Source organism: Macaca fascicularis, chromosome 4 (assembly GCF_037993035.2).
Source record: "Macaca fascicularis isolate 582-1 chromosome 4, T2T-MFA8v1.1".
In the NCBI taxonomy this organism is placed as follows: Eukaryota; Metazoa; Chordata; class Mammalia; order Primates; family Cercopithecidae; genus Macaca; species Macaca fascicularis.
In genome coordinates, this window is record NC_088378.1 from 146,119,956 (window position 1) to 146,131,987 (window position 12,032).

The following is a 12,032-nucleotide window of genomic DNA, read 5'->3' on the forward strand; positions in this document are numbered from 1 at the left end:
CGTGGGGGAAGGGGAAGAAGGCTGGAAAAGATTTACAACAGAATAAAACAAGAATCTGGTACAAATTGACTAATAGTATCTTCTGCATCAGCCCATTTCGAGTGAAAAGCCCCCCGTTTTAGAACTTTTGGCTCTTCATTTTAATGCTCCCTCCTGAGAATCAACAAAAATTTTGATTATTCTGGACACACTACCTGGTTGGCCTGCTCCGCAAAGAGCAGTAATATATATTAAAAATATATATTACATGTATAATATATATTACATGTATAATATAATATATATGTTATATATATATTTATTTTTTACACACACACACACACACACACACACACACACACACACACACACACATTTTCGGGGAATCCTGCCTAATTTCTTCCGAAGTTCAGCTATATCAGTTCACACCAAAACAAGTTACACAATTTCATAACGGATAGAGGACAGAAGCTTAAGGAGGGAGGGCCGAACGCACCGGGATCCCCAGTCAAGTGTAAGAAATCATCACGAGCGAGGCGAAGCAGGTCGTGGGGGACGAGATCTTCACTCAGGAACGGGGACGATGTGAATTGTGTTTCTATCGAGTGGCTGGGGGACCGGGTTGGGATCAGCCGGGAGCAGGTAGCCACACAAGCTGGGTCTCCCGCGCAGACATCTGCTGGACAGCGACCCAGCGCCGCGCAGGCGCTCACGGCCCGACTCCAGAGCTGCGGGTGGCGAGTCCCTGCCGCCACCCGGCGCTCGCCGTCGGGGAAGGACCGACGCCTCGCGACGGACGCAGACGCACCAGTGGGCCGGTCAGTTCGCGGAAGAGAAGCAGGAGACAAATTCCAGGCAGTGAATGGTCGGGTTTTTCTATCCTGTTCGAATGAGGGCAACGCTGAAAGCGTGCGGGAGGCGGCTGAAATAACTCCGGCGACAGAAAACGGAAAAGGAGTTGGAGACAGGGAGGGCGACCCGGATTCTCTGAACAGGGCCTTATCTCCTGGCTCTGTCGTGACCTTGTAGGTTAATAGAGCTCAAGTATTCTTTCTAAACGTTTAGAAGGTGAGATACGCTTCAGGGGTGAAAAGACAGACGCCACTAATACCACTGCCCAGGTTGCCCCGTCACTGACAACCACTTTCAGTAGCACTGTGGGTGCGCGCAGGAGAAAAGTATTTATGAATTTGCTTTCGCATTCTCTTCCTGCTTGCAAAATCATTGGTACAAGATCGCCTGTTATAGTTACGCTTCACTTTGTCTTGGGATTTCTAACAAGGTAATATTACTCCCTAGGCGCTGAAGACAGCCCATGGTAACAAACTGAACTACAAGAATACTAACAGCTTTGATCAGATCTCTAAGGCGTTTCCCTGAATGGTCAATAATAATACGTACTTCAGAGTTACTTTTCCCCTACTCAGGTTCATTACTAAGACAAAAGTTTATCTTCTCCTCTTTGTATCTAGCCTGAAATTTTGGTCTCTATGAAACTCTACAGTAGGAAACTTCAGATGTCACCTGCTTAGTGTGATGACCCTTGTTACAATGCAACGTACCCTGCTACCCCCATATCCTCGTCTGTCTCTAGACCTTCTTCCTGCTTTATCTCCATAGTACTTTGATGATCCTCAGAGGCTGACTGAAGATAAAATTTCCTCCTTTTCCCAACCTATCAGGTTGAGCAAAGTTGCAAAGGTGCAAAGGCAAAGAAGCACACATTCAGCCTCTCTGCTCCTGGATTCTCTCCCAGTTCCAACTTTTAACTCTACCGATTTTTCCAAAAGGGAAATACTCTGATTCTCCTGAAATGTGCACCAACTTCTGGTTGCAGATCCAACCTGCTTTTATAAAAGGAATTGTGGAAGTACAGATGCTCCATAACTTACAGAGAGGTTACATTCCAATAAATGCATCATAAATTGAAAATGCATTTAATACACCTAGGGAAACATCATAGCTTAGCCTAGCCTACTTTAAGTGTGGCCAGAGCACTTTGGCCTACATTTGGGCAAAATCATCTGGCAACACATTACACTGTAGCCTATCAGTTTTTTACCTTTATGATCACGTGGCTGACTGGAAGCTGTGACTTACTGCCGCTACCCAGCATCAAAAGAGAGGATCATACCACATATCACTAGTCCAAGAAAACATTAAAATGTAAAATTTGATGTAGGGTTTCCACTGTATGCATATCACATTTGCACCATTGTAACATTGAAAAATTTTAAGTTGAACCATCCTAAATGAGGGACTGTATATGTTTGCTTAACATCTGTGTTGATTGGATTCATATTCTTGTTAATCAGATAAGTGAATTGACATTTTATGCACAGAAAAATGAACTTGCTTTAAACCCCCACACCAGGATCTTCAGATTAAGAAAGGAAAGTTCTACCAATTCCCCCAGTCAATCAACAGATGAGGTTGTCACATTCAACTTCAAAACTTAGACTTAATTTCTCTTCCTGTGTACCATATACTGTTTTACAGAATGCTATTTCTCCATGTAGAGAAACAGTGGTTCCTTGGAATCTCCCCATATAATTCCACATGAGATTAAATTATGAAAGAGCCTCATACTTGTGACTCATGGGTCAATGTCATCTAGCAACCGTTCAATGGCTGAATCCTCAGACTGGCACTCAGCGTCCCCAGAGCCTAGGGGCATACCATATGCCCCCACATAAAGATTCGTTGAATGAATGAAGGTGTCTCACTCCATTGCCCTGCCCTGTTAAAGATGTATACTTTCTCTGCCTAGACCATTGTGGTAATGCTCTGACCTTCCTCATGATCTTTGCACTCAACTCTCAACTCTGTGCCCTAATGGAATGATACTGAAATGCAAATTCAGTTACAGTCTGTCCTAAATTCATTTACCAGCAAACTTTGCTTATAGTGCTTAAACATTTTATCCTGACATTCAAAGCCCTTCGTAAAAACCTGGCCTGTCTTCCAGCTTTACTCCTGGAATTCAATCCTATGCACACTCTCAGAAAACAAAATCATTGTTAATTCAGCTTCAAAACCTGTTGTTTTATTCTTCTGAGACTTTGCCAATACCTTTGAGCAAGGCGTCTGGATAGCTCCTCATTTTTAAATGTAACTGTGGATACTGCCTTGAGTGGAGATAGAGAGAAAAGGGAAGCTGAAGGATAATGGATTGTAAAAATCTATGCTTTATCATTCTTGTCTGGTTTGATAATCAGTGCCTAGAAAGGAGTCAAAGAAGGTTTTCTTTCTACATCTAAATAACACAAAACCTAGCTCCCCATTAAAGCCTTAGAATCAGTTTCTGGGATTGAAAAAAAAAACAAAGCAGTAGATTTCAGACTGCCATATTCAGATTCCCACAGATGTGGCAGCCACAATGCAGAATACTAACCACTGTATGATCATGGCAGGCCACTGGGAAAAGCTGATGACTTCTATTTATTACAAATTTGTCATGCCAATTGCGTTTTCCTCAAACTAGTAAGAGCTCAAAAGGGCATACTTTATGATTACAAAGTAGAAATAACTGCGAAATCTTCATGGGTAGATTGATCTTGCTTCTTTTCACCTGTGACCAATTATCTTGCTCATTCCAGAAAAGCTCACAGCTTGCCATCTTATCTTGGTTTAAGAATTCTTTTTGAACTTACCCTATGAAAGAAAACACACAGAAGAAAGCTTTCCCTCTGCATGTCATTGATTTCTGAACAGGAAAATACAAGAAAGTATCATCTGTATGCCCAACTGTACGCTGGGCATAAACTGGGAAATCTAGATTGTCAGCTTTTCAAGAAACTTATATTCCAGGGGAGAGATCGAAAATAAAAAATAATTTAAGATGCTTTCCAATTTATTAAAAATTTTATTTAAAAGATGGAGAGAGAGGCAGGACATTGATTCAGCCAGAGAGGTCAAAGAAGGACTCTCTGAGACAGTGACATTCGAGTTGTGGCCTCAGTGATGAAAATGAGTCCACTGTTCTGGGTCTGGAGCAAGACTGGTAGAGTGCAGAGGCCTACAGCTGGGGTCTGGGCCTCTGTGGGCAATCAGAGGATGAGCCAATGGAGGACCCCAGTTACCAGACTGACAGCAGAGCCAAATATGAAAATGTTCTTTTTCTCTCAAGCCTTGAGACTGCACACCAAAGTCCCGAGCAATCAAGGTCACTCCATTTCCAGAGGACCCTTGTATCAGAGCTTCATCTCAGTTCCTTGCAGACTTTTCCTGAGGTGAAATGCAGGGACGGTCCCTCTGCTCAGCTCAATGTGGATCATCACCTTCCTGCCCTTCCCCTTTAGCTCACCCTCACCAGATTCTGAGGATTGATGAGGAAGGAATTGCTTTACAGCATGTTCTGCTGAGCATTTACTGCAAGATTAGGTCGATGTCCGGCTCATTGTCCACTTAGAGAAAAAAAAATCTGCCAGGTTTCATGTGTGACCCTGAAAAATGTCCTCATTTGTTCTGTTTGTAATATAGGAGGTTATCCAGAGGAATTTTCCCTGGATGTTATTACATTAAATAGTAGACAGGGTACTGCAATGGTGAGGCCCAAGGCAGATGGAAATAACCACAGTTCACTGCCTGCTGCCACATACACCCTATTCCTGATCTGCCTGTGGGACCTTTTTCTAAGAATTGAGTTTGTGCCAAATCCTTCATTCCCTGACTCTGGCTTTCTGTCTGACAAATTCAAAAGAGATGTGCAAGAATAATTTTCAGTATTTGGCAAATCATTGAATGTGGTGTTTGAAGGAGGACAATGAGTCAAAGATGACTTGGAAGTCTAGGCCCAGGAGGAGGTTGAGAATTTGGTGTATGCATGAATGGACTACTGTGGACCACTGTGGAGAAAAACAGGCAGAGAGATAATGAACAGGAGCAGAGAAAAGACTCCCATTTTGGAATCTAAAATAAATCTACTTCTCAGTTCAGGGTTTGCCACCTAGCATCTGTGGCACCTTAGAAACAATAATTATCTGAGAATCCATTACATCTAGAAAGTGCACATTAGGGCACATGGTTTCGTTAGCGAAATTCAATGGGACCACGTAAACGTAATAAATCTCGTAGTGTAATTAATAGCACACAGGAAAAAACAAAGGAGTAAGAAACAAGGACGGTACTATTATAAGCGGTTTGTGCTTTTTGTAGCGGCAATGTCTTCAGTCGTGTAGATGCAAGTGGAGATATGAAGGAAGACAGTAGTATGGTCAAGAGACATGTTTGATGACCATTTCTTCATTCACTTATCCAGGTGGTCAGTGAACTATCATGAACTGAGAACCTCGTGTCTTTTTTCAACAGAGGAGACCATGGAAAGTGTAAGAGTGACTAAGATCTCTGAGGGAAGGAAAAGCCGTATCACTGGGCTGCAAGAGGGAAAAAGAGTAGCAAAAGACAGGTACAATTGATCCTGGTAACGCAGAACCCAGACGGTCCTATGAAATACTGGAAAGGCGTAGACCCCTCTGGTCTTGGGTGTGGAATCTTCCTAGTGCGGCATGGATTGATACAGAGTAACTTTCAAGTAGAATTGATTGTGGTTTTTAAAAGCTGAAACCGTAAAGCAGGTGGGAAATGAACTTTGATAAATTGGATGTTGTAAAACTATAAACGGGAGCCCTCTTAGCGCAGCTGGCAGCGCGTCAGTCTCATAATCTGAAGGTCCTGAGTTCAAGCCTCAGAGAGGGCATTGTTTTAGTATATTAGTTCCATACACTAAATATCGGAACATAAATGCTGTACCAGATAAGGATTTGAAGACTGACACGATATTCGTAGAAAATGGAAAGATTATTTAAGTTTTCTTGTTTCTTCGACTTTCCACTGGTTGGAGTAAAATGAGTGGTGAAAACAGAAGAGTAGATTACACCAGAAACTACAAGCTATGTCATATCATCGGTCTTTCTAGCTGACACAGGAAGCAGGGGAAACTTCTCTTCCAACTTCCCGCTCTCAGGTTCATCTAACAGTAATTATTGGGTGGATTGGTGAAGTCATTTATTCTTTTCATCATCCAACAAATATTTCTTGAACACGTATCTTGTTAAGAGGCTGTTTTGGGTCAAGAGTGAACACAACGCAAACATTCCCACCTTTGTGAAACTATGTCCTAGTTGAGAGGAGTGGGGAGAAAGTGTATACAACACAAATATTCCTACCATTGTGAAACTACATCCTACCTGGGAGGAGTGGGGAGAAACAGACAGGAAACAACACAAAATACGTAAGAAGTGATTTGACGATGTCTACTGTGAGGGAATCGCTAGGCAGTAAAGTGTTTGGGAATGTGGAGGTGGCACATTCAGCTTTCAGGAGGACAATCAGGGACTCTGTCACCTTGACAACTTTAGCCTCGCCTTCTTCTAGTCATCTTGCCGGGACACCTGTGCTCATGTTTTTCTAACACTGTCTTCAGAGTACTTTTACCATCAAGGCAACCGGGGGTTAGGAGAGCTTTTTGCACAGAAGGCTACTTGGCTTCGTTGGAAAACTGATGATACATGAGGACTGGGGTGGTCAATCCCTCGCATGCTTCTTCATATGAAAAATGAGGACTGTGGGATTCTCTGGCTGGTTCTCAGCACCTAGAGGTGGATCTGGGCAGTAGGAACTGCTCAGCCAAGTGTTAGCTACTGCTTTTGTTGCTTTCTCCCTGTGGAATTCTGGCCTCTCCCACTGAATTTGTATACACATAGGCATTCATGAGGGCCTTGACTGTATCAATATCTGATGAGAGGTTTTAGTGAAGTTCTGTTGTCATGGCTGATTTGCTCATTTGGTAGCTAGCATCCAGCTTCTTGTGAACATTGAAATAAAATAAAATAAAATAAACTATGGAGGAATAGAATACAGATATATAGTAAGGTATTATTTTCCAGACAAAAAGGATTTGGATAAAAGAATCTATGAATTTGTGCATGGTTCTTTTAAAATTTCTTTGAGGTTTTTTTTTTTTTTTTTTTTTTTTTGCCTGTTTTTCAAGTCTCCAATTTTTGTCACCCTTCACCCATCAGGTCAGAGAGATAGCCAACGGTCAGAAGGAATCTGCCAGCAACTACCATAGCGCTTTCGCCTGCCTGAAGATGCCTCTTTTTATTCAGCCTTCATGGGAAGTAGCAGCACCATCCGTTCTCAGAGAGTAAGCTCTGGAGTAGCTGAGCTAACCCCAGTTGTTAATCTGAGCTAATCCCAGTTACCCCAGCAGATTTACAGATTGAGGTTAGAACCCAGTAGGGTTCTCTTCCTGAAAAGAATAGGCTTCCCTCTAAGGTTTCACATAGATACTGGGTGAGGAAAGAGCCCTAAATGGCTTGAAAAATTGAATGCTCTTTGGGCAAAGCAGGAAGCCCTGCTATGGAAGAGCATCATTTGAACATAAATCAGGGTCTCAGTACAAACAGAGTGCTCGGGAGGTCAAGATGGTTAAGCAGACAGTCTGACCAGAATATCCATGGTGAAGAGAAACAATCTTGTTGGAAGAAGGATGACGATAATGGGGGACTTAGAATAAAGGCTAAAAATGATTCCAAGAGAATGCAAAAAGAATCAGGCACAAATCCTTTACTATATTCTGTGGTGCAAATCTCACCTTACGATGTGTTTGTATTCTATTCCTCCGCAATCTTTATTTTATTTTATGTTCACAGAGACTTCTTGGTGCCAACTAAATGAGCACAACAGCCGGTGACAACAGAGCTGCACTAAAATAGTCCCTCATCAGCTCTTGAGAGCAGGTTCCTTAAAGGTGAACAACATTCCACATACAAGGACTTTTCAGCACCACGCATTAGAAATGGAAGTGAATGTTTATTATTCTTTATATAAGTTGGTTGATGTGTCTTTTCAGTTTCCCTCAGTAACATTATCCAAATTTTGTAGATGACACTAAAGCTCGGAGGAGTTCAACCATTTTCCTCAAATTATGTAGTTTTAAACAGGAAAACCAGATATGAAAAGCAGATTTCTTTCTAAATTAAAAAACAAAACCAAAAAAACTTGAGCTCTTGCTTTACCCTAGCACATAGTCTCACCATCTGTTTTCTCCACACCAGGGCATTCCTGTAACATTCATTCACATAACAAATACAAATGAATGAGTGGATTCATTCATCAGATATTAATTCAGAATCTCTTTTGTGTCTACCACACTAGGTCAAACTTCCCAGTGCCTTTGTCTCCTCTCCCTCAAATCTCTCCACCCAATGTCTTGACAAATACTGTAGATCCTTCCTGCACAACGTCCCCAGAATCTTTTTCTTCATTTTCATTCACCTCTGTCATCATCCGTGCTACACTATTTATGCAGGATGTTTCTGCACCCTGAAGTGTGATGGGCACTGGTGCTGCGGAAAGACTCCTGCTGTCCACCTCAGGAGCTGACACGATAAATGTAGATAAATCTCAATCCTTTAATATCTTTATGACTTCTTTCCCTTTCTCCCCAGTTCCTGTTTTCTCATGTTCGAGCTCGGACATTCAAAACTAAATACCTTTCTCTAACATGTTGCTTGAATTATTTAAGCATTTTGCCTGGGATTTTTTCAATTTATCTTAAGTTTTCATAGAACTCTCCCAACATATTTCTAAGGGGCCAGGCTTTTCAATCACTGCTTCCCTCCATGTGTATTTCTCTCTCTCTCTCTCTCTCTCTCTCTCACACACACACACACACACACACACACACACACACACTCCACTTAAATCGAACAGATTTATTTCTTCCCACAGGAATTCCTAAAAACAGCCTGGTTTTCTCCAACATATGTCCACTCCTTCTCTGCATAGCTCAATTTTGATTCTTACACTCTGATATTATACATATTCTTACACTCTGATATGATCTTGTCTCTTATTCTTCATGGCTCTGCTCTGTAATTTTGTTGTTGTTGTTCTGACGTAACTTGTACATGCAAGGAGGCAACCCATATCTCAGATGTAAGTGAAAGAAGCACTCTTCAGGGGTTTCCTAGGGGAGTGGTCAGCACACTGGCCTCATTCGTGAAAGGGCCTAGTTATGAAAACAACAGGAGCTTTCTGCCTTCCAGAAATGCGTACCATCTCACAACCCCCAGACAGTCTCAGCTACAAGGAACAAGTGATAATGCCATCCCACTTTTATAAACACACACACACACACACACACACACACATATAAAATCATTCAATCATTTTTTATCATTTAATCCTTTCTTAAAAATCTGTGACACCTTAGCTGGGCAGGTCTAGGCAAGTCCTCCTTTGCTGGGATGTGCCTTTTTCTAAGTTTAGGATATTCCCAGAATATCCTAAACTTGGCATTTTGGAAGCACGTGTTTTCCCTTTGTGATTTTCTCCTTTTTCCCTTTTCTCCTTCTTTGCAGAGAATGAGTAGCCACTGGGCCTTGCCCTGGGCTATCAATGAGAAGATCTGCTCTTAGTAGAGTCCTGCTTTTGCGCTGAAGTCCCTGAAATCACCTGTGTTCCATGCCACCCACTAAGGATAAATAAAGCTCCCCTGATGTGGGGAGTTAGCTCAAGTGGTAGAGCGCTTGCTTAGCATGCAAGAGGTAGTGGGATCGATGCCCACATTCTCCAAGCTTTATTATTCGGACCTTGGGTCTCCAAAAACTCAGATCTCCAAACCCAAATTAGTGTCTGAGAGGAGGATGCTGCTTTGGTTCAAGACATAGGAGCAGCAACAATACAGGGCTGGTGACGGCTCCCTCCTGGCATTCAGTATAGTGTAGATCTACTGTGTAATTCATTTTCTGTTTCTTCAAGGAGCTGTGAAGCCAAGGGACATATACACCTGTTCTTTTCTCCCTGTTTCTGCCTGCAGCTTGGTCCTAAATGTGAGACAATTGTGAAAAGTGCAGGGCAGCGTCACCTGGGTAAATACCACCCCGGCTTTCTGGTCAGGGGACTGAAACCAGGTTGTGTCAAGTAACTAGAATGTGCCTGGACAGATACTATAGAAAGCAAACCCATAAAGTTGTTCATGAGCTTGTGGACGCACCTGCCAGCTGTGAATAAGTGGCTCTAATCCCAAACAGCTTACCAAAAAAGAGCCTGAGAGCTGAACTGCGCAATGGCCAACTTTCCAGTCCTCACTGACCACTGGGTTGCACACATTCCGGAGATCTCAGAACAGCAGTGCAAAGGCTTTGCAAATAGGGTTATCTTTGAAACAACAACACATGGAAGGCTGGTTGGTACTTGGAACTTGAATACAAGGCAATTTTTGTGTCTGCAAAAACAAAAATAGCAATATTATTCTTAAGATTTCAACAAAACACAGCGTCTCATCACATAATCCAAAGAAGTCCAGGTTACAAGCCCCAAAATATTCAGCATTATGAAAAATCAGGGAGATCTTAATTCACATGGCAAAGAGACTCCTCGAATAACTATACTGAGAGGACACAGATGTCAAAATCATCAGACGCATACATTAGAGCAGTCATGATAACAATGCTCCTAGAATTAGGGGATAACATTCGTGAAGTGAATGGAAAGTTGGAAAGTGTCAGCAAATATCTGGAATATATAAAACCAATTTTAAACTTAAGAATTAAAAAAAAATGTATTAACCAAAACTCTTAGGGGAAATAAAAAGCTTAACTGGATGATCTCAATAACAGAATGCAGATGCTAAGAAAAAGCCAACGAACTTGAAAACAGAACAAGAATACCTACATAATCTGAATGATAGAGAGAAAGGAGGATTTTTGTAAATGAACAGAGCCTCAGGGACAAATAAAAACAACAAATCTAACATTCACATTATTGTAATCTGAAAAGATGAGGACAAAGAGGACTTTGTGGGATAGAACTTTGAAGAATTAATGGCTGAAAATGTATCCAATTTGTCAAAAGATATAAACCAGGTTTTTAAAGTTTGGCAAAGGTCAAGCAGGACAAACCCAAAGAAACCCATTGCAAAACATATCATAATCAAACTGCTGAAAACGAGGAAAGCACAAAACAATCTTGAAAGTGGTCAAAGGAAAATGGAAAAGAAACTACCATGTGAATGAGTGTAGATTTCTCTTCAGGAACCACAGGGGCCAGAAAAAAAATGTCATAGTATTTAGTAAGTAACAAAAGAAAAAGACCTATCAACCCAGAATACTATGCGGAGCAAAAGTATCTTTCAGACATAAAGGCAAATAAATGCATTCTCATTGGAAGGTGAGTAAATCCATTCTCATTCTTAGCGAGAATGCTAGAAAATAATTAGCAAAGATTTGAGATGAGAAAAGTGATACCAGAAGGAAACTTAGAACGTCATCAATGAAGGAACAACAGCAGAAATAGAAAATGTCTGGGTAGACATAACAGACTCTTATTCTTCTCTTGAGTTCCTTAAGGTATGTTTGGTGATTGAAAGCGAAAATTGTAACTCTATCAGAAACAGTTGTCATTGTATGTAGACGTACTACATAAATAAGACAAAAGGGTAAGTGTAATGGGCCTAAGTCTTGATGAAGTTTCTATATTCAACTTGAGTGGTAAAATATTGCTTCTAAGTATATTGTGAAAAGTTACATATGTGTATGGTAATCCCTAGACCACTTACTAACCAGATTTAAATAAACCAAAACAAGACAGAAAGGGGAACATAGAAGAATTAAAACGGAGGGAACAAAGGTGAATAAATTATTAAATAGCAGATCTATCTAAAAACTTATCTATAATAGCATTACATGTAAATGATCTAAGTACTTCATTAAAAACTAGAGATCATCAGAATGTATTAAAAATAAATATGCTGACTATAAGAAAGCCACCTACAGTACACTTATATATAAGAATAAAAGTTATATAGCAGATTGAAGGAAAAGAGTGGAAGAGATACCTCATGCAAGCATTAATCAAAGACAGCTGTGATGTTTACATTAAAATCGGACAAAGTAGATTTGAAAGCCGAGAAACTGTTCAGGAATAATGAGGGCTGCTAAATAACTATGATTGTCCATTCTCCGGGTAATACTGTTCCAAATGTATATGAGGACACAGATTTTCAAAACACATAAACAAAATTAGATAAGCCAGGTAAAAATAGC

The 12,032-nt window shown here is 41.0% G+C and overlaps 2 non-coding genes across 2 annotated transcripts; both read left to right on the forward strand.

Annotated features, from left to right (window-relative positions):
- The first annotated feature begins 5,604 nt into the window (after positions 1 to 5,604).
- TRNAM-CAU (transfer RNA methionine (anticodon CAU)) lies at positions 5,605 to 5,677 on the forward strand. Its single transcript has one exon. It is a non-coding gene; the product is annotated as a tRNA-Met (tRNA).
- A 3,811-nt stretch (positions 5,678 to 9,488) lies between these two features.
- Positions 9,489 to 9,561, forward strand: TRNAA-AGC (transfer RNA alanine (anticodon AGC)). The gene has a single exon. It is a non-coding gene; the product is annotated as a tRNA-Ala (tRNA).
- The last annotated feature ends 2,471 nt before the right edge of the window (positions 9,562 to 12,032 follow it).